The sequence below is a fragment of the Nannospalax galili genome, unplaced genomic scaffold (assembly GCF_000622305.1).
Source record: "Nannospalax galili isolate Female #2095 unplaced genomic scaffold, S.galili_v1.0 scaffold261, whole genome shotgun sequence".
Lineage (NCBI taxonomy): Eukaryota > Metazoa > Chordata > Mammalia > Rodentia > Spalacidae > Nannospalax > Nannospalax galili.
This window is the reverse complement of record NW_008345226.1, coordinates 1,922,760-1,942,736: the sequence shown is the minus strand read 5'-3', so window position 1 is coordinate 1,942,736 and position 19,977 is coordinate 1,922,760.

Genomic DNA, 19,977 nt, shown 5'->3' with positions numbered 1-19,977 from the left:
TACTCAACCTACTTTCTTATACAACATAGGCCCATCTGCCCGGGGTGGCACCACCCCCAGTGGGCTGGGCACTCCCAACACTCAATAATCAAGAATATGCCCTACAGACATTGACACAGGTCAGTCCAATGGAGGTAATTCACCAGTTGAGGTTCCCTCTACCCAGGTGTGTCAAGTTGATAACTAAAGCAAAGCTATCTAGCACAGGAAACCTAATAAATTCATTTTTAAACTATATTGGCTCTTTAAAGGCACTATTTCCAATTAACATTATAACACATTCTGAGAAACTGCAAGTTAGATCTTCAACATTTCTTTTTGAGGAAAAACATAGTTTGATCCATAACACTAAACCTTCTGTCAGAAAATTGAATTGTTAAGTATCTATTACCAGAGAAGGGAGATGAACAATTCCTCCTATTCTAGAACACCTTGCCTGGTTTTCCTATGCTCCCTAAACCACTTGCTTCTCCAACATTTCTGGATTTAAAATCATCACAGCTGGGAGATGTCTAATAACTTTGAAGAGCTACTGACCAATGTGACAATTATCTATATTCTGATTTGGGAGGTAAAGCTATGCAACTAATATAAAATGGAACTCTTGGATCTATCACCTTTCTCCTGAAATCAGTAGATGCTGTAGTGGTTAGGACAGACACATGCATTAAATGTACTAAGCAATTTTAGAGTACCTTCTGTAGCCTGGATAAGCAAGACTTGCATGGAGACACAGTGTCTCTACAGTTCCCAAACAATGAAGACCGAAGTAACTGAGTGTGGCATACCACTCAGTGGGAAGAGAAAGCACCTGTCCCCTCACAGTCCTAGAATTAGGTAGATTCCCCCTTATTCTTTACTTTAGTCCTTGAAGATGTAGAAAAAGTCAGTGAGGTAAAGCGAAAAGTCAGGCATGAAACACAGAGTTGGGATTTGGGATTTTGAGGAAAATCTGTGTAGTAGAGTACCAAATGGGTAGGAGAGATGGACAGAAATGATAGGTAGTGGCTGGTAGCGCAAGTCATCAGTGGCTTTGAGTCTGAGACTGATGAAGTCTGACTTTTATCTCAACAGGAGACACAGAAGACTGTGAGTAGCTGAAAGAGATGAGTGACATTATTAGATTTATTTTCCTGAAAGTTTACTTTGTTGTGGAGGACAGATTAAAACAAGAGACAGGCTAGCATGCTTTGAGGTGTTGAGCATCTGTGGGGTCATTTTGGTTGCCCTAATGGCTACTGAGGTTTAGTGAATAAGGTCCAGAGGTACTGAGACTCCTTGAGGACCAAAATAATGCCACAACACAAAGAACTTCCCTTTCTAGAATGACAATTGTCCCTTCATCAGAAAGGCTAGGCAAGATAACACACATTCTAGAAATATGCCTGCTGCAGGATGTTGCAATTAGTTTATGACTACAGTTTGACTTTTGTCCTCATGCACACAATGCAGTTCCTTTGGGTACCATGTGGTATCAACCATGTGGTATCAAGAAAACAGGCTGTAGCTTATGAAAATTCCCAGCAGACTAGCTCACTTGAAGATTTTTCCTCCTTCAAGAAAGCTTACCTAAATATGATGAGTTTCTATGGGCTAGAGGTACGGATCAGTGATGGTGTGTTCAACTGGAATACAGGAGGTCCTGAGTTTGAGCTCCAGAAACACCAAAATGATTTTTTAAAAAATTAAAAAACTGAAATATAATGAGCTGGATTCTTATTAAGGAAAAAATTTAATTTTATAGAAAAGTTAATCATCCACTGTTTGTACTACTTAATAGTAAATGGTGAAAAGTCACTGTCCATGCATGTCACAACTGTTAATGTAAAACTCACTGGCCTACAGAGAAAAAGAACTGAGGATACCAAGCAGAGGCAAGTCAAGCAAGGAAAGAGGCAAGGAGAATGATATAAATAAATTAAGCTTTGGAGACCCAGTCTATGGGGAAGATTTTTCTGCATCTCCGGGTGCTTAAGAGTCGGTAATATAAAAGTGCAAATTCTCAGAAGTCACCACAGACTGACTGCATCAGGTGTTCTGTGGCCAGAACCAGGAATCAGACAATTCCCCAGTGTTGCTCCTGATCTCAAGACACACTTTGACCAGCACCAGCATGAGTCTAAGTGACACTGCACTTCCCTTAAAGACCTTGTGCTTAAAACAAACACTGGGCCAAACATCTTTGGCTACTGTGCCTCCTCTTCAAACCTGAGTTGTGGCAATATGGGAGACAGTGTGCACAATGCACCCTATCCTGCTTCCTCTTAAAAAATGAAATCATCAGGGAGTCACTAAGCGTGTGGAAATTTTAAACATCATCTCTCTAGGATGGCTTCAGTGACAGTTACAAACAAAGCAGCATTTACACCAGTGTCCTCCTTCACTCTGAAAGACATCTCGTGGAGTTACTACAGTGAGCACCCACAAAGCACTTAATTCCCTCAGGCAACACTGCAGGGACGCACAGGGCGGCCTCTCCACAGGACCTAGAGGGACAGTCATGATGATGCTGAAGGGGGAGGCAGGCAGACCTGTGAGGCTAAAGTACCTTTCTATGTTCAGGGCTTAATCTGCCCTGAGAAAGGCTCTAGCTAGAGGAAAGTAAAAGGATGATGTGAAAAGATGAAATGGAAGGAGGAATAAAAAGCAGAAAGCCCACGCTTCTTATATATGCTCTTTGTGCTCAGGTTTCACACCCTCAAAAAAGCTGTGCTTCAAACACAGGGCAGGTGCAGCAAAGGCATTTGGCCTTCCCTGTTACAATGCAGGAAAGAAGGAGTTAGGGCAGCAGCACCAACTGCAGAACACAAAGACCCTCCATTTAATGGAGGGTCCCTGATAGCTGGGAGGGGAGCTTTCTGTGAGTGACTTTTCCCACCTCCTCCTCATTGTAGCGTTATATAGGAAGGGAGGTGGGTAAAGAGGAGGAATTGCTTTTCTTCCAAGAGCAGCGTACTGGAATCTGTGAATTTTCTTTCCCAACTCAGCATCCATAGGTGGCTGTATGTGGCTCTGACTTCTGCTCTGGGACAATTGTTTCTAAATTGAAGAGAAAAGAGCAGAAAAAACATTCCTTATCATATTTTAAACTAAAGCCACACTTGGACATAACCTACATATATGAGTAACTCATTTTTCCTTTGTGTTTCAGGTTGACATCTCTTTTGCCCTGAACTTTTAAATGGGTGAAATCTCTTCTACTGACATGTGTTTGGGTAGCAGAACCACCTGGGACTGGGATTATGGCTTAACTGAATATGGCTGACTATGGTACAATCTGCTACTGTCCAGAGTGGCTTGCTGGTCTCAAGCTAACAGGAATGCTGTCTTAGAAGACAAGCCTCCTCAGCCAGAAGAAAAAACTGGAAGCTGATGTTTCTCAGAGGCAGAAAGAAGCTGAGGAGATGGTGCAGGAGTGTCACAAGGCAGAAGAAAAGGCCAAGAAGGCAGCTGCTGAGGGACATGTGTTGACTGCCTGCTCACTCCTGTCTTCAGGAGCAAGAGTCCAAAGGCAGGGCCCATCGATTCTCCACAAGGTGAAGAGAAGGTTAGCTGATCCCTCAGCTTCCCTGTTTTCAGCCAGAACAATTAAGCCAATTAGTTCTTCCAACCCACCCTGACAATGAAGAGGAGTGATTGATTTGCTGAAAGCAAAATATTATGAAACCAAGAGTGTAGGCCTTGTTTCTGATATCTAATTTTCACTTGTGAATCAATATACGCAATATCTAAAAACAGTTTTTCCTGTATTTCCTGACAAATATGTTTTCCTAAAGCCTTTAGTGGTTTTATAATGACAATTTCAAATCAGTACCGAAGTCAAATATGCACTCTATATTACGGCTTGAGTAGCAACATCATATTGGTAAAGAAGGGCTTGGAGGCTGTGGACCCTCTTTATTAAATATATAATGTAACGGTTTCTTACTTCGTTTATTTCTTGAGACAGTGTCTCCCTGTAGTTCCAGCTGGCCTGGAACTCACTATGCAGACCAAGCTGACCTTGATCTCACTGAGGTCCACCTGCCTCTGCTTCCTGAGTGCTGGGATTAAAGGCCTATGCCATCATGCCCAGCTAATTTAAAGCTTTGATGGTAGCTGTCTTAGTTTCATTTTCAATTGTTTTGATGAAATACCCTGACAGAAGCAGTTTAAGGGACAAAGGGTTTATTCTGGCTTACAATTTAGGGTTACAATCCATCAGAGCAGGGACGTCAAGTTGTCAGGAGTTTGAAGTGGCTGGACACATCACATCCATAGTCAAGAGCAGACAGCAATGAATTAACACCTGCATGCAACATTCAACAGGCTTCCTCCATTTTACATATTCCTGCATCCCTTGCCCCAGGAAATGGTGCCACCAGTAGTGGGCATGTCTTGTCACATCAATAAACATAATTAAGATAATCCTTCATGGACATTCTTAGAGGCCTTTCTCACAAGTGATTCTAGATCTCATCAAGTGGACAATACTAATCATCACAGTAGTACTTTTCTTAAATGACACTAAACTTAGAGTTGGCTGTCAGTCTTAGTGTACTGTTGTGGAAAAAGATCACCATTCAAGCATGCTTGGTGGGCAAATGCTATCAATAGCTTAGCAAGTAGAAGGTACCACTGAGGAAACACACACACACACACACACACACACACACACACACATACACACACACATGTATATACATGTATATTAGTGAAGAGGGGGTAAAGCATATGTTTCGATATGGAAGACCAAATATTTCAGGTTCCTAAGCTTGCTGAGTGAGTCTACGGCTTGATTTTAGACTCTTTTACTCCTTCCCACGAAGTGCTTCCATCAAATGTGCAAACACTTGCAGTAGCTCAGACCCTGCTGTGGGAAGGGAAGTTGGCTGATCCCTTTGTTATAAACTGTAGGACCAGGGAGAGAAGACCTTTAATTAGGTTTTATATGAGTCATTTTAAATTTCAAAGGAAGTAAAGAGCTTTAGTCTGTTTGCTTGAGTTCTTTAGCACGTGGAGGATAAAACATCTGCTCCAAATCCCAGCCCCCAAGTCATTGTCAAATTCAGGCTTGTCCTGGCAAGGAGAAGTGTATCTATCAAACCTGTCTTCATCAAGGCAGATACTTCTCTCTGATGGGCACTAGGTATATAAAAAAGACATTTAATGACCAAGGGAAAATAATCTGTACCGCATTAATGAAAATTCGCATAGGCACAAAGGGATAGAGTTTTTTACTCTTGTTTGGTTAATACCTGAAGGAATACATGAAGACATTATTTGCTTAATTTTGCTGTTTGTTATATGATATTCTTGACAATGTTGAAAGGTGAACTCACTACCTCTTTTCTCACCCTTCAGTTCTCCAGTAGTGCTGCTCTGAGTCCTGACCTACCTACCCACCCCCAGCAGACCCCAAAGTTGCCTCTGTAATTCATTGTCCTGACACTGTATAGTAGCATCATACTTAACTTCTACAGGTGGTTTGACTGCTCTGAGAGAGAAGCTTGGGCTAGCAGGACTATGTTTGAACATTAAAATGCCCTAACAGATTCATATTTTTTTTCTGGTCCTGGATTGGACTCCAGACATCATGCATACTAGGCCAGCACTCTGCTATCCTCAGCATAGTCGAATTCTTAATAATTGCCCCTGTTAGGGTTCCAAACAGCAGCAGCTTCCCCCTCCCCAACAGGGACCTACAGACTTTGGAGCCTGAAAAAGGGAACTGAGCTGATAAGCACCTTGACCTTTGAAGTCAAGGGAAACAAACTCTGCTGAGAAGCAGCCTGCCTTTCCTCTGATCTCCAAAGATAAGATAAGCAGATTCTACCTGTTAACCGGAGATTTTAGAAGTTGTTTATCACAACAGCTTTTCTCTTATCTTAAGAGGGAAAAAGTAAACACTTCCAGACCCTAATCCTACCTGTTTTTCCTGTGGATTTTAGAAGTTGTTTATCACAACAGCTTTTCTCTTAAGAGGGAAAAAGTAAACACTTCCAGACCCTAATCCTACCTGCTTTTCCTGCTTCCCCCTCCCTGATTTCCCCCCAAACATTCCCCCCTTCTACACCCTAAATCCCCCATATATAAAGTCCCAGCTCACAGCCCGTGGGCTGGCATCTTTCCCTGACATCTTTCCCTTCCCTGACATCTGTCCCTTCCCTGACATCTTTCCCTTCCCTGCCCTTTGCTGACATCTTTCCCTTCCCTGACATCTTTCCCTTCCCCAAGGGAAACGTGTCCCGTGCGAAATAAAGCTGTATCCCACTGAGAATTCTATCTGTGCCTCGCTGCCTCCTCCATCCGCACGCTCGCACTCTCTACCTATCAGCCCCGAAACACCATGCCCTGGTCCACAGAGTCAAGCCAAAGGTAGCCTCCACAGTTAGCCTTACTCGTGTAGAGTCCTAGCAGCAAGAGCATTTGTCATTGCCAAATTCCTGGAGCCTAAACTTGTTTCCAGAAGTGAATCAGAATTATTGAAGTGAAACATGAAAATGATTTGTGTAGGCAGTGCTCTATACCAATCCTGGTGTATCACCTGACATCAGTTCTTTTATTTAGTGATAAACAATGTTCCATGCTTTATTCAGGTAAAGCCATTGTCTCAGCTAGTCATCCTTCTTGCAACACAGGTGTGGTCTCCTATTTATATGGTCCTTCATATAATCTGCTCTCTCTGCTTCCCTGCTGCTCACCCGGCCCCACCTCTCCCACTGCTGCTGCAATGATCTCTATTGCTTCATTGTTCACAGACATAAGGGCAGCAGAAGTTAAGGAAAGCCTGGTGGGATGAAGTGAAATATACAGAGGCAAAGTATGGCACCACCTCAGACCAGGAATCAGCAGATCAGCTGACTCCTGGGCTAGCTCAGTCTCTCTGCTTTTCTAGGCAACCAACATGTCAGAAGACTGAAAGAAGGAACAAAACACCAATGCTGAATTAAGAGGGTGAGAAAGAATCTGGAGCATACAATTAAAGACTTGTAGAAAAGGCTGGATGGCAGAGTGCAGACTGCCATGCTGGGGAGCGAAAAGCAAATCCAGAAACTGGAATCCAGGACAGGAATTTGCCTGACTAACCGTGGGGGCTTCATAGTCCCAAGTCAAGGACTTGCTGTTCTGGGATGAGGTCACACCAGATAATCCCCCACCACCATGACTTGCTTTTAGCACCTTCTATTCTTTGTGTCTGACCTCAATACATCCATTTATTCTTGCTTGACTGTTGGGCAATAAATAGGACTTTTCCTGTCCTGGATGCAATGTTCCCTTCCTTTCTCTTACTGCAAAATGGAAATGCATCTCCTCCCACTTACCACAGCAGCTCTGGGCTCTCCAGAGGGAGGGCAGCCCACTCTATCCAAACATGCCCTTCCATTCCTGCTTCTGGGCCATGGGGCCTATTATTTTCTCTACTGAAAATGCCTGTGTCCTAAAGAAAAAAGGAGAGAGACATAAATCCGTGATTAAGAAAGACTCAGTGCAGTATAGCAAAGCTAGCAGAAACGATGTAGAATTTGTCCTTAAGGCACTTATACACAGGCAGACTTATCTTAAAAATAGAATTTTAAAAATTATTGAACCAATTTCAGTGACTACAGACAGTATATGATAAATACATCACAACATAGCATGGCCTGGAGAGACGCAGCAAGTGTGTTAGCTCAGGTCTCCAATCATCTTAAGGTACCATGCCTTCCTGGGGGCCTCACCCTCTGACTTCATCTGATCTTAGCTACCTTCTAAAGGCCACATTTCTAAATAACATTAGCATATGAATGGGGGATTAAACTTCCAATACATAGACTTCGGAGGGACACAATCAAACCATAGCAACCATCATTACTTACTAGAATTACACTAAAACCATATTTACTGGTGAAATTTTATGAAGAAAGGATTTGCTTTAGCAAAGCAGCTTTCACCTTGAGGTGCCCTGATCACTTTTTAAAAGCAAAACAAAACATCTTTAACAAATCCTTTAAACTAAGACATGGAAGTCTCAATTTATATCCCAATAAACAGAATCATAGGTTAATTTCCTAGAAGAGAGGTATTCACAAAATCCATCACGTTCCACAAGGAACTGCACACCTGCTGCCCATCCTGCCGTTTCCCCTTCTTGAGGAGGAGCAAGTAGAGCAGCCTGGCTTGAGTGGTTGGAGGGAGGGATGATAGCAGAACGGGGTCACCCTGAAGAGGTCCCTTCATGTTTCGGGGCACCTGGCCTGAGCTCTAAAACGGTGATGGGGAGGCCAGACACAGAGATGGCATTTGAAATGAAAGAGAAGGCAGGGAGTCAGTGGTTACCTCGGTTACCCTCAGCAGAAGCTACAGCCCACAGCTTCCCCCACAAAGGCCTGCCCCCTTTCCTGCTTATTTCTTTCCATAGCACTTGATGCCATCCAACATATTCTGTATGTGACCTTGTTGGTTTGCTTGCTTCTGCTCATGAAAAAGTTAGCTTCTTCAGGGGAGACAGTTGGGTCTGTTTTGTTCATTGTTTTCTAGCACTGGGATGTGGCACATAGTAGGCACCTTGTTGAGTGAATGCTATATTCATTTTGCTTGTATAACTGCATGAAGTTACCCCTCTCCTACCTCTGTAGGCCTAGTGTGACATGTGTGTGACAGAGACTCAGCTGAAAAGAATCTAATTTGAACATGGAGAAAGAAATGAGATCAACATGTATGGGAGTGAATCCTCAATGCTGCTGCATAGAGTTTGCTCTCTGGACTTACAGACATCCATATACACTCACTCACACACACACACACACACACACACACACACACACACGTGCACCTGCATGTGTGTGATTTTTCCAATGTTGCAACATAAAAGAGAAGGCTTATCTCCTCTGTTTGAATTAGCCTCTCACATCCCCTAGAGTCTTAACAATCCTTTTTTGAGTTTGCCCAGTACACCCAGCTCAGTTTTATTGAAGGAATTTTCCAGAGAGATTTCCTTGTTAAGTCACTACCAGAAAGAGAATGAACAGACATGATGTCCCTTGCCCGCTTCACTCTTCACCTGACTATTTCACTCTTTCAGTGGATTCTCCAGCTGGTAAATGTATGGCAGTCTTGTTACCAGAGTGTGGCCTGAGGTCACGGTTTGTTACAGGTCAGGAAGGTGAACTGGTCTCTGAGCTCTGGGGAGGCCCAGAGGGAAGCTCAAAGGCTGGAGCAAGGCATGAAAGAGCTGACCTATCAAGGACTCCAGGAAACCATTCTTTCTAGTAGGGCTGGGCACTACCTGCAGCAGTGTGTGCCTTCTAGCCCGAAATGCCCTCCTGGGACCTTGTAGTCTCTCCAATCCTCTGATCTCCCTGAGCAGCAGACACTGGCTTACTCTCCCCATGCTTTCTGTTTGGAACCCTCCCTCTCTAGAGCTTGCCCAGAATGAAAGGAGAGCCAGCAAGTTGCAATAAGAAGTGAAAAGCTATTTATACCATCCTTATTTTTTTCACACATAGTGTTTGCAGCACTTTCAGAAAGATATCTTCCTGTGAGAGGCTGAGTGAGAACAATGTGTAAATGAAGTGACTGGGAGAGACTCAGAGTGGCCACCCCACCAGCCAATTGCACAGGATGCTGACTAATTAGACTAGGGACATTTCCACCCCTATTTTCTAGTTATATGCACACTTCGGGCACTGAGGATTCTGTGCCTAGTGCCAAGTAGAAGCAGTAATTATGAAATCTCAATGACTGTCTGGATCTAACCTGTAAACTAGCATCGGCTTTAAGCAAATAGCTAACTGAAAAAGAGATGAGCAGGTATAAGCAATCAGTGCACCCCTAATGATGTGATCATTCACCTTCAGTTTGACTTTAAGTCCTGCCCCTTCTTCCTAGTGGATTACACAGATTTCTCTGAGGATAGGGATAAAAGATGCTAAATGCCCAATGGCCTCCTTACACACAGTAGGTACAGATATTTCTGTTTTGAACACTTTCTAGCCTCCTCGCATTACAGGGATAGCTTATCCCAAAGAAAGGCGAAGTCATCTAGGTACCCACTGTTACAAGTCCCTTGACAGCACTAGGGCAGGATCTGTGGATCCTGATTCTGGTTCTTGAAACTGAGTTGTTAGAGCCATCAAAGCCTCATCCCTCCCACCACCACCCCCACTCCCGCAGGAGGCGAGTTGTTGATAAGAAAGCAGAGCACTTCAGAAGCATCATCTTGGGCTAATTAAGATGAAATGAGCTACTTGCATGACTTTTATTACTGGATAAGTGTCTCCTTTTCTAAGATGAGTCTGTCTGACACTTCTGTAGAGCATGTGAGGCCCATCAAAGCCCCTGAGAAGTGAGCCCATGGAACGGTGTGGCTAAGTAAGTAAACAAACACCCAGTGCCATGGAATTTTACTACTCTGTTCTTCAGGAGGGCGAGGAGGCCACCCACACTGATGGAGTGAATTGCTGCTTGTTAGTAATGCCAGGGTTTTTTTCTTTATTTTCTTTTTAATTATTCTTATTTTCTTCTTTACATAACTTCATTATGGAAAAAAAAGCTATAACAGAGGGGGTGTCTCAAAGAATCCATTTTTAAAATTGTGACTAGTCTCTTGTTTCTTCATTGCAGTAACCTTAGTGTTTTCCATGGGTAGAAAGCACATTTCTTAATTACTTCCCAGTGTCTGTACAATGATTAACTCATTGATTCAAGTTGAAATGATTTTCCACCATCAAATCAGAAAATATCTATTGAGTGCTTACTGCACATAAGGCATTAGGCTGGACCCTGTCATTTGAAAGAGATACTAGAAGGATATCCTCATCTCTTTTTTGTATGTGTATACTTTTGTTCTGTTTTTAAGACAGTATCTTACATGTAGTCTAGACTGGCCTCAAATGTGTGATCTTCCTATAGTTACTTTTGTATCACAGTGACCAAAATACCTGCCATAAATGACTTATGGTCAAAATGGTTTAATTTTGCTCACAGTTTCAAAGAGATTTCAGTCTATGACAACAGAGAAGTCATGACAGCCAACAGGGACAGTCCATGGTGGCAGAATCCTGCAGCAACATCTTTTTTATTCACATGGTGATAGACAAAAGGTAGAACCTTCAAAGGCTCACCCCTAGTGACCAAAACCACCAGCCAGACTCCACCTTAGTCTTAGTGCCTCAGACTACGAAGATGTGACCCTATCATCAAAGACTTTGCCTTCCCCAGTAAGAGGAACATCATTAACATATGTAGTCACAGTAAATTTCGATTAGCAATTAACCCTGTATTGATTTTAGAACTTAGTATAACCACATAAGGTACAAATCCTCAATTTTCATAAGCCAGAGGAGCAGGCAAATAAAAAAGAGATGAAGTTTTATTTAAAATATAGTCTTGCCTCAGCTCCCAAGGTTGATCCACGTATCCACTCGTGACTCAATAAGTTTAAAATTAGTGTACCATCACATTGAATTTTAAGGTGGGATTGGCTTTTGAGTGATAGAAATAACTTGGCCAACACTACAGATGGGGGAACAAGGAAAGATCTGGTAAATATGGGGCTATGGGTCTGATTGCCCAGGCTAGCCTCTTCAAATGTATGATCTTTAAGGAGGCAGTAGAAGATGAGCAGGGACCAAAAAGGAAGAGAAAAGTGGAGTGCTATACTAGGGTTGTAAATGCCCAACAAACAGAAAGAGTTGGTCTCCAGCACTGCTGAGAAACATTGAAACCTTTAAGGGGAGGGACCTAGTGAAAGGAAGTCTGGTCATTTGGGGTGTTGCCATTACAAGGGATATTAGGACGCTCATACTTCTGTTTCTCCTTGTATCCCAGATGCCAGGAGTGAGTGGTTTCCTCTTGAAAGAGCTTTTGTGATCCTGCACCTCCCTCTTTTTCTCAGATCCTATAAAGTGGGTAGCTTTCCCCAGAATTCACTGCCACCATGATGGGCCTTCCTACAAGTCCCAGAGCAAAAGGGTCAATTGAGAAAGACCTCAAATTTTGAAACTTATGGCAAAAATAAATAATAAATAATAAACCTTTCTTCTTTTATCTCAGATATTATTTGAGGTATTTTGTTAAGATTAATTACAGAAATATCTTTGACATAGAAAACCAGTACCAAGAAATTGGGTCATTGCTGACTATACTTGATAATGTGGTTCAGAAATTATTTAGAATTGGTTTGGTGGGGAGAGTTTGGACAAAATTGAAGGTCCAGTCTAGAGACCAGAATGTTGATAAGAATTCAGAAAATAAAGCTTTCATTCCAGAGATTTCAGATAAAATACAGTTCGGAAATTGGACTGAAGACCATCCTTATTATACTACAGCAAATAATTTCCTTACTACACTGTGACAAATAATTCATATACATTTTGTCCCTGCCCTGAGACTTTGTGGAAGACTAAGCCTTTAGGCGACAGGCTAATTAATCTGGTAGAGGAAATGTCAAGGCAGCAGAGCATTCAGACAATGTCAGGAGCAGAGTTGGTGGCTTTACCCAGATTTATTACGAGTAATGGGAGCAAAAAATAGAGTGGAAATATCTGATGACTTGCAGTGTTGTACAGTGCCCATGGAGGCCAGAAGAGGGCGTTGAATCCCCTGGAACTGAAGTTACAGATGGTTGTTAGCCACCATGTCAGTTCTGGAAGCCAAACCCAGACCCTCTGCAAGAGCAGCCAGTGCCCTTAACCACTGAGCCATCTCTCTAGCCCCATGCTCTCATTTCTTGACTGCCATAAGTCAACAGTTTCTTTTACCACATGCTCCCACCATGATGTACTGCTTCATCCCAGTACCAAAAGCAACAGGTCATTGAATCATATGTTGAACTCTCAAGACTGAATCAAAATAAGCTTTTCTCTTTTTAAATTGATTGTCTTAGGTATTTTGTCCTAGTAACACAATAATTACTAACAGATGATACCAGTGAAAACATGTGAGTAGCATGTTAATTAATTTAATTTCATAAGCTTCAGCAAGTTAAGATATTTTCTTCATTTGGAAAACATCTCTGAATTGGGAATACTTAAGTTAGGATGGCATGGGAAAAGGAGTGGGCCATGATTAGTCCCATCCATCTGCTTACCTCTCCCCTCCCTTCTCAGAATACCAAAAGATCCATGGAGCACAGTTGAGACCTCTACCTCCCCAGGTCTTCTTCCTCCAGACCAAGCCTGGGCTATAAATAAGGCAATAAGAACAGGTGCACTGAGGACCAAAGAAATTGGAGACTGTTCCTCATTCTCTGCTGGCACTCACACCAGAATTCCACAAAATTCACATTTTCTATAGCTTGTCACCTGAAGCCAGAAGTCAATTAGAAAGTTTAAGTGATGGGTTGTTAGAGGGTGCTTGGTTTCTTATTTTGCATATGTGGCTTTTGTAATAGCTCACTAATAGATTTTACTCCCACTGAGATACCTCAGGTTAGTATAGTTTGCTTGTGATGGAAAAGCAGAAGACTAAATCATACCCATGGGTTTTGACTTTCTTTTTTTACGGAGGCTAATAGATTGTTACTATGGATGGAGAAAAATGTCTCTGTTATGGCTCAGAATTATGATTAATAATTTTTCCAAAATATGGAGCAGAGTTAAATCTATTTTACAATCACGTCTCTGAGCTGATATAAGTTTCCAATCCCTATTTCTTCATATGAGGCTATGCTCAATATAGAAATGCTGTATCCTTCAAACAACCTCCACATCCTCACTTACACATTTCAGACAAAGGAACCCAAGAAAAGTCTGAGCAGGATGCAGATTTTGACGGACAGTCTTCAGCTGAAAGTGCAAAGCCATAAGCATCAAGTGGAGGCAGCAGCACATATCAGAGGCATTTGCAATGCCATGGACTTTTAAGCCATTGCTTCTTGCTAATTTCCCAAGTTAGTAGAGCAGCTCAGCAGAGAAGACCAGCCTGGCATCATCTGTTCATTGGTTTCACTCATTAGAACTATGGCTCCTGTTGCTTTTCCCAAAGGAAGGAAGAGCACTCTCCCTTGAACTTGTGGTTTCACCCAGACCTGTGCATTATAAGAAATGAGTTAAGCACCAGCAGGGTTTGGCACATTTGGGGCATGGTTGTCACACTGGGGCCTCCTTTGTGACCAAATCTTAGATGAACAAACTAGGTACTTTGTCTAGATCAACCTGGACATGGCTATTAACAAAATCACCATCCTTGAAATGTAGTTGACATCCTTGGGCTGCTAATCCAGATCTTCATAGAATATACTTGATAATCATCACATATATACATAAATGTGTGTTTCTGCTTATGTCTAATAGTATTACCTAATAATGAGTTTTGAATTGATTAAATATCTTGGAATAAAACATCACTATGTCTAATAACTACCTATTGATTTGTATAATTTTAAATCCAGTCCTCTCAACCCAGAGGTATGATATGCTATTGAACTTATTATGAAGCAAACAGCTTTGCTCTAGAACACAGCAAGTCTGTGAAAGCTCTACTATAACATACATTTGGTGGAAATTATCAACCAAATTATGAATCTCTAGGGAATAATAGCTAGCAAAATGGACCTTGTGCCTGTTATAAAAGTTTGAAATATAATCAAACATGATTTCCACTCAGTTTGCATAAATTTGTATTACTTTTCTCATACTTTGAAGTATTTCATGTTAGAACAAACAAAAAATTTCTTTATAGTGATTGTGATATTTTTTCAGTATTTTTATTTTTATGACATGCAAGTCAACCAATATGTTCCCAAGTACTAGAAGCAACAACATGAGGCTGTGTGAAGTAAAGAAAAGGGCAGAGATAGCAAAAGCTCAAGTCAATGAACTCAAAGCTAAAGCTAAAGAATTTGGAACAAATTATACAACAGATAACTGTTCCATCTTAAAATATGTTGATCTGGGCTCAGAACAGCTCATGGATCAGTGTAACAAGAAATTTATCTTCTCTTTCTTTTTAACAATAATAACAAGGAACAAGTTCAATTACAATCTTCCTATATTTACAAAATTCTTTCCAAGGTAATACAGAAGTGCTAAGCATTGGAGCAGCAAACACATTCTATTTCTACTTTACCAGTTTTTGAGTCCAGGATAACGTAGAGGTTCCATGTGCTTTGCTCCATAGGCTCCCTTAATTCATGTGTGTAAACTGTTCAACAGCCCATGGAGCAAAGATGATTTGAAAAGCATATCTGTTGGGATCTGTTGGGAATTGCGAGTGAACACTTTCCATCCTATACCAGAATGTGGCTTTGCCCTGTATCAGTGTGTAGTTCCAGGAGGAAGATGCTTAAAACTGAGGCTATGAAGTACAAGGGAGAAGAGTCCTACCTTGCTGGCCTCTGCTTTTCCTTATACTCCCACAAGCCCAGAGAAAGGATCTTTCTGCCTCTCCATGCTTTATTGACTGGCTGTTCTCACACAGTGGTAGAAACTAATGCCCTTATTTTCTGGCAAAGTGACAGAATGATGCAGATTTTGGAAGTGAATGCTGGGCAGGGGCAGGAGAACCTCAGCTTCCTTACTGAGATTTATCCCGTAACTTAGTTTTCAAATGAGATCTAGCTTTAGGAGAAGTGAGTTAAAAGAGATTATGTGATGTGATATTAGCTAGCCTTCATACAATGCCTGTAAAACCCTTAGCACAGTTCCTAGCATAGCCAACACTCCCCTTTTATTTTCAGAATGTTTTGTGTGCCTAGCCTTCTTACTTATGATAAATGAATTGCTAGTCTCCCTGCAAGGCAAGTTGTTAGGACTGCCAATAATCAGATCACCTTAAGGGAGGTCGAATGGATTTCGTTAAGAACTTAGACAGTGGGTACATGGGAGATGCTAAGATCTAAGCATGAGAAGCCCAAGCCTGACAGCTCAGCAGTTCCTTACTGCTGTCTCAAGGATGAGCTCAAAAATACAGGCTAAGTGGTCTGAAAGCTGGCTTCAGTTGGAGAAGAGTTATGCTGCTGGATTCAGAGTCTCCTGTGTAGAATCTGCCCAGCAATGCCATATTGTGGATTTATTTAGCTAGGGGCCTCGCATGTTCCAATTGCACTCACCTGCAGAAGGTCACAGGGCCTCTGAAACACAAACAATGCACTTAACTTTGTCACAGTTATTTCCAAGAATGAATAAAAACAAGTAAGGCAGAAATTGTTCGGAGATCAGAGATGAACAGGCAAACCTTCCTTGGCAGTCGGATGACTCACTGCTTCTCATTTGCCGAAGAAAAGCCTCAAAATTCCTCAGCTGTCATAACGACACAAAAAAGGGTTTTCTGGTTGTAATTGTATGTCAGGAGCAAACGGACAATGTGGCTATGGAATCTTTTCCCCATTGGGGGAAGGGAGGTAGAAATGGCAGGTTGACAGCATGTCCTTGAGGTGAATGAGAAGGACCTGCTCTGTACAATGCAGATAATTGCAATTCCCTGCCTGTCTGTGAAGCTCATGAAGAGATGCTGAGGCCTGTTTACCACTGGAAAGGACTACACGGGTCTGCTGTGTGCTCCACTGGTCACAGTGCCTGGAACTGCACTGACCACATTGACATTCTCTTTTGCAGGTTCATGAAGAATAAGGAGTTTCTTTTTTCAAAGGATGATCAGAGAAATAAAAGAAGGGTGCTAATGTATGAGTCGAAACTTCAATTGCATTTAAAAGAAACATTTGAAAAAGATGTGTTTCTATAGCATGAAAGGTAGTTTAAACAAGGTGATTAGAAAATATAAAAATTATATTATTGATTTAAGGTCAATGTAGATTTTTTTTTATCCTCAAATGAATGTAAACTAATTTCTAACACTACACAAAAAGGTTAGATACTAGAGCCTCTAAAATTCAGATGTTAAAAGAATGCTTGTTCTTTAATCCCTATTGCTTCTAAATACACAAGGATCCCAGATGACATCTTTAGACTAATTATGTTCCGTGGGGTCTAGGGCATGTTGGTGAATGATTTCTGAATTTAGCTGATTTTGCTTAATTTCTCCTTTTATCTATGACTCATCCATGTTCAGCTCTGGTGGCTAAGCACTATGATGCAGACATAGCCACAGTCAGCACATCAAAAATGCAGTTAAAACTTTGCCAACTGACACACATGGAGGCTACCTGCCCTTGTGGACTTTAACAACTGAGGCATCATTTCACGTAAAACAGTGATGAAGTCTGCAGGCTTTGTGCTGCCACAAGGTAACTAAGCAGGAGGAACATGTCCCAGAATTCCTCTCTGCATGGTTCTGGATTGGAGCGGATCACCTAAAAAATTGTACCTGATTAAGTAGGCAAAAGCAAAGGAGCAGATGTTTATTTTATACACGTAAAATGATCGCTAACAAAGTATTACCAGGGGCCAAAAAAATATGAGCTGGCAAAGATCAGCAACTGCTGTCTGCACTCAGTGCTGCCAGCATCTGCCGGTTTTCTTCAGCTTTGCAGAGTCCTGGCCAGGCTTAGCTGCAGTTCCAGTGCAAGCAGCACCCAGCAGCCCCTGCAGAACACTCCCAGCCTTGCTCTGGAGGTCATGGAAATGGACATGGGTTCCGTTTGGCTCTTTGTAGACGCCCCTTGTTCTCTCTCCATGTCGAGCTTCATTTCCTGATCACTGAACAGCTGAGCTACAGCCACTTCAGGCCTGGAACCCACAGCTGTGTAAGGCTGAATCGCAATGACAAATTCTATTCTCTGTTATTCTCGGACGTTCTGCCTCTCTATCCAACCGTGCTCACACAGGGGTCTCTGAGATTAATTCAGGAGCCCAGCACTGTCAAAGAACCAAAGGCAGCTCTTGTCTGACAACCATCATGTGTGTGCTTGGTCTCTAGATTTCTGTCTCTTGTTGCTGCATGAAGACTACAGTGGCTCTCCAACTTTTCTCCTCATACAATAGCATGTGTCTATTTAAAATCAACAATGTGTGCTGGTGAGATGGCTCAGTGCTTAGGAGCACTAGCTGTTCTAACAGAGGCCCTCTTCTGGTCTCCATGGGGCATTGCACACACATAGTACACTTACATAGATGCAGTCAAAACACTCATACACATAAAATAACAATAAATAAATAATAATAAAGTAAAAATTAAAGAAAATCAATTTTTAAAAGATCCTGCATTCTCTTGGGAGTGTTCTTCCTCATACCCTGTTGATCAACATTTTCACTTTCCCGTACTGAGCCAGTTTTGAGGATGACAGTGTCCTTGGTTGGCTCAGACAGGGAGAGACTGATCCACCTGAATGCCAGGGTCATTCCAAGCATGGGGCATTAATTTAGAGTTTTGAGATATGGAAGCAGGGGGTCTGCATAGTCATTGAATAAACTACCAGGAAGTCTGTTGTGTTGAATCCAAAGCAAAAGTCTCCGTATCATAGATCCTAGTAAGAGAAAAAAAAAATTAACATGAAACTTATCTAAAATTTTAATATATGAAATAATAAAAGCATTCTTAAAATATGTCTTGTCACCTATTAAAATATTTTATTTATTAGTTTTATTTTATGTGTTTAAGTGTATTGCCTGCGTGTGTATAAGTGTACCCATGTCATGCAATGCCCAAGGAGATCAGAAGAGGGTGTTGAATCCCCTGGAACTGGAGTTACAGACAGTTGTTAGCCATCATATGGAACAGCCAGTGCTCTTAACAACTGAGCCATCTATCCAGCCCCTGAAGTTACCTTTTAACATTTGTGACATTTCAGAAAACATCTTTAAACTTTCCCTCAGGAAATTCCTATTGTCATATTACCAATCCTGAAATAAGAATGATAATTTTTCTTCATACCCTGGCCATACACTTAGTTAAATGTCACCAGACTTCAGCTTGGGAACATAGGTTCAATTTTGATGTATTAGTAAATAATAATTTATTATTAATTTGGGCACAAATCAGATGAAAGGAACCAAGATTACTAGTGATATCAGCTGATACAGGGGGTTTTCGTGTAGAAACAATAAAAATTTATTTATTTTCAGAAATTTTCATTTTTTTTTCTGGTCTTTTTGAGACAGGGTCTCCCTGTAGCCACAGCTGGCCTGGATTCACTATCACTATGAAGACCAGACTGGCCTCAAACTGGAACTCACAGAGATCTGCCTGCCTCTGTCTCCTGAGTGGTGGGACTAAAGGCATGTGCCACCATGCCCAGCCAGAAGTTTTCAGTTCTTAAATAGTACAAAAATAAGCAACAATTTGTTCCAAGGCTTATATTTTACATAAGTTAATTTAAATACATGTTTGAGGCAAAAACATTCACACACAACCTGAATTTCCAGATTGATGTTCTGATCATGTCAGCTTGTTTAAAACAAAACAACCTCAATGAAGTTAACAGTTTTATACAATTTTTTTTGAGACAGGGTCTCCTTGTAGCCCCAGTTGTCCTGGAACTCACTATGTAGACCAGGCTGGCCTCAAACTCACAAAAATCCCCCTGCCTCTGCCTCCCAAGTGCTGGGATTAAAGGCGTGCACAGTTTCATACAATTTTTTAATGTTGACTATTTTCTAAACTTAAACCTTTTAAGAATAAAATCTTAAAGATGTTCTTTTCTAGTTTCTAATAAAATTAATTTTTCCTTTCTCTTCCTAAGATCAAATTTTTTTTCAGTTTTTTGCACAAATATCAATATTATCTCTAATCACTTCTTTATTCAAGAATATCAAGGCCTATTGTGCTTCTGGACACATTTTCTCAGGAAGTTGAGTCTGAATGAATTAATAAAGCATCTATAGATGCTTCAAAAATGTCAAAAAGGTCACTCTTTATGGGGTGTTTAGGCAACTGAGACAAGGGCATAAATTTTAACCTTAGACTTCTCAATACAACAGATTAACTTTTTTAAAGTGTAATTTTTCCATTTTAAAAAAATTATTTATTTAATAACCACATGATTCGAAGAAGCATTTCATTACAGCATTAACATATTCAATAATAATTTCCAGAGCAAAGATGCATCTTTTTCAAAATAGGCTGTAAATTTTTATATTCACAGTTGAATTAATACAGTTATACAATATTGAACTCAGT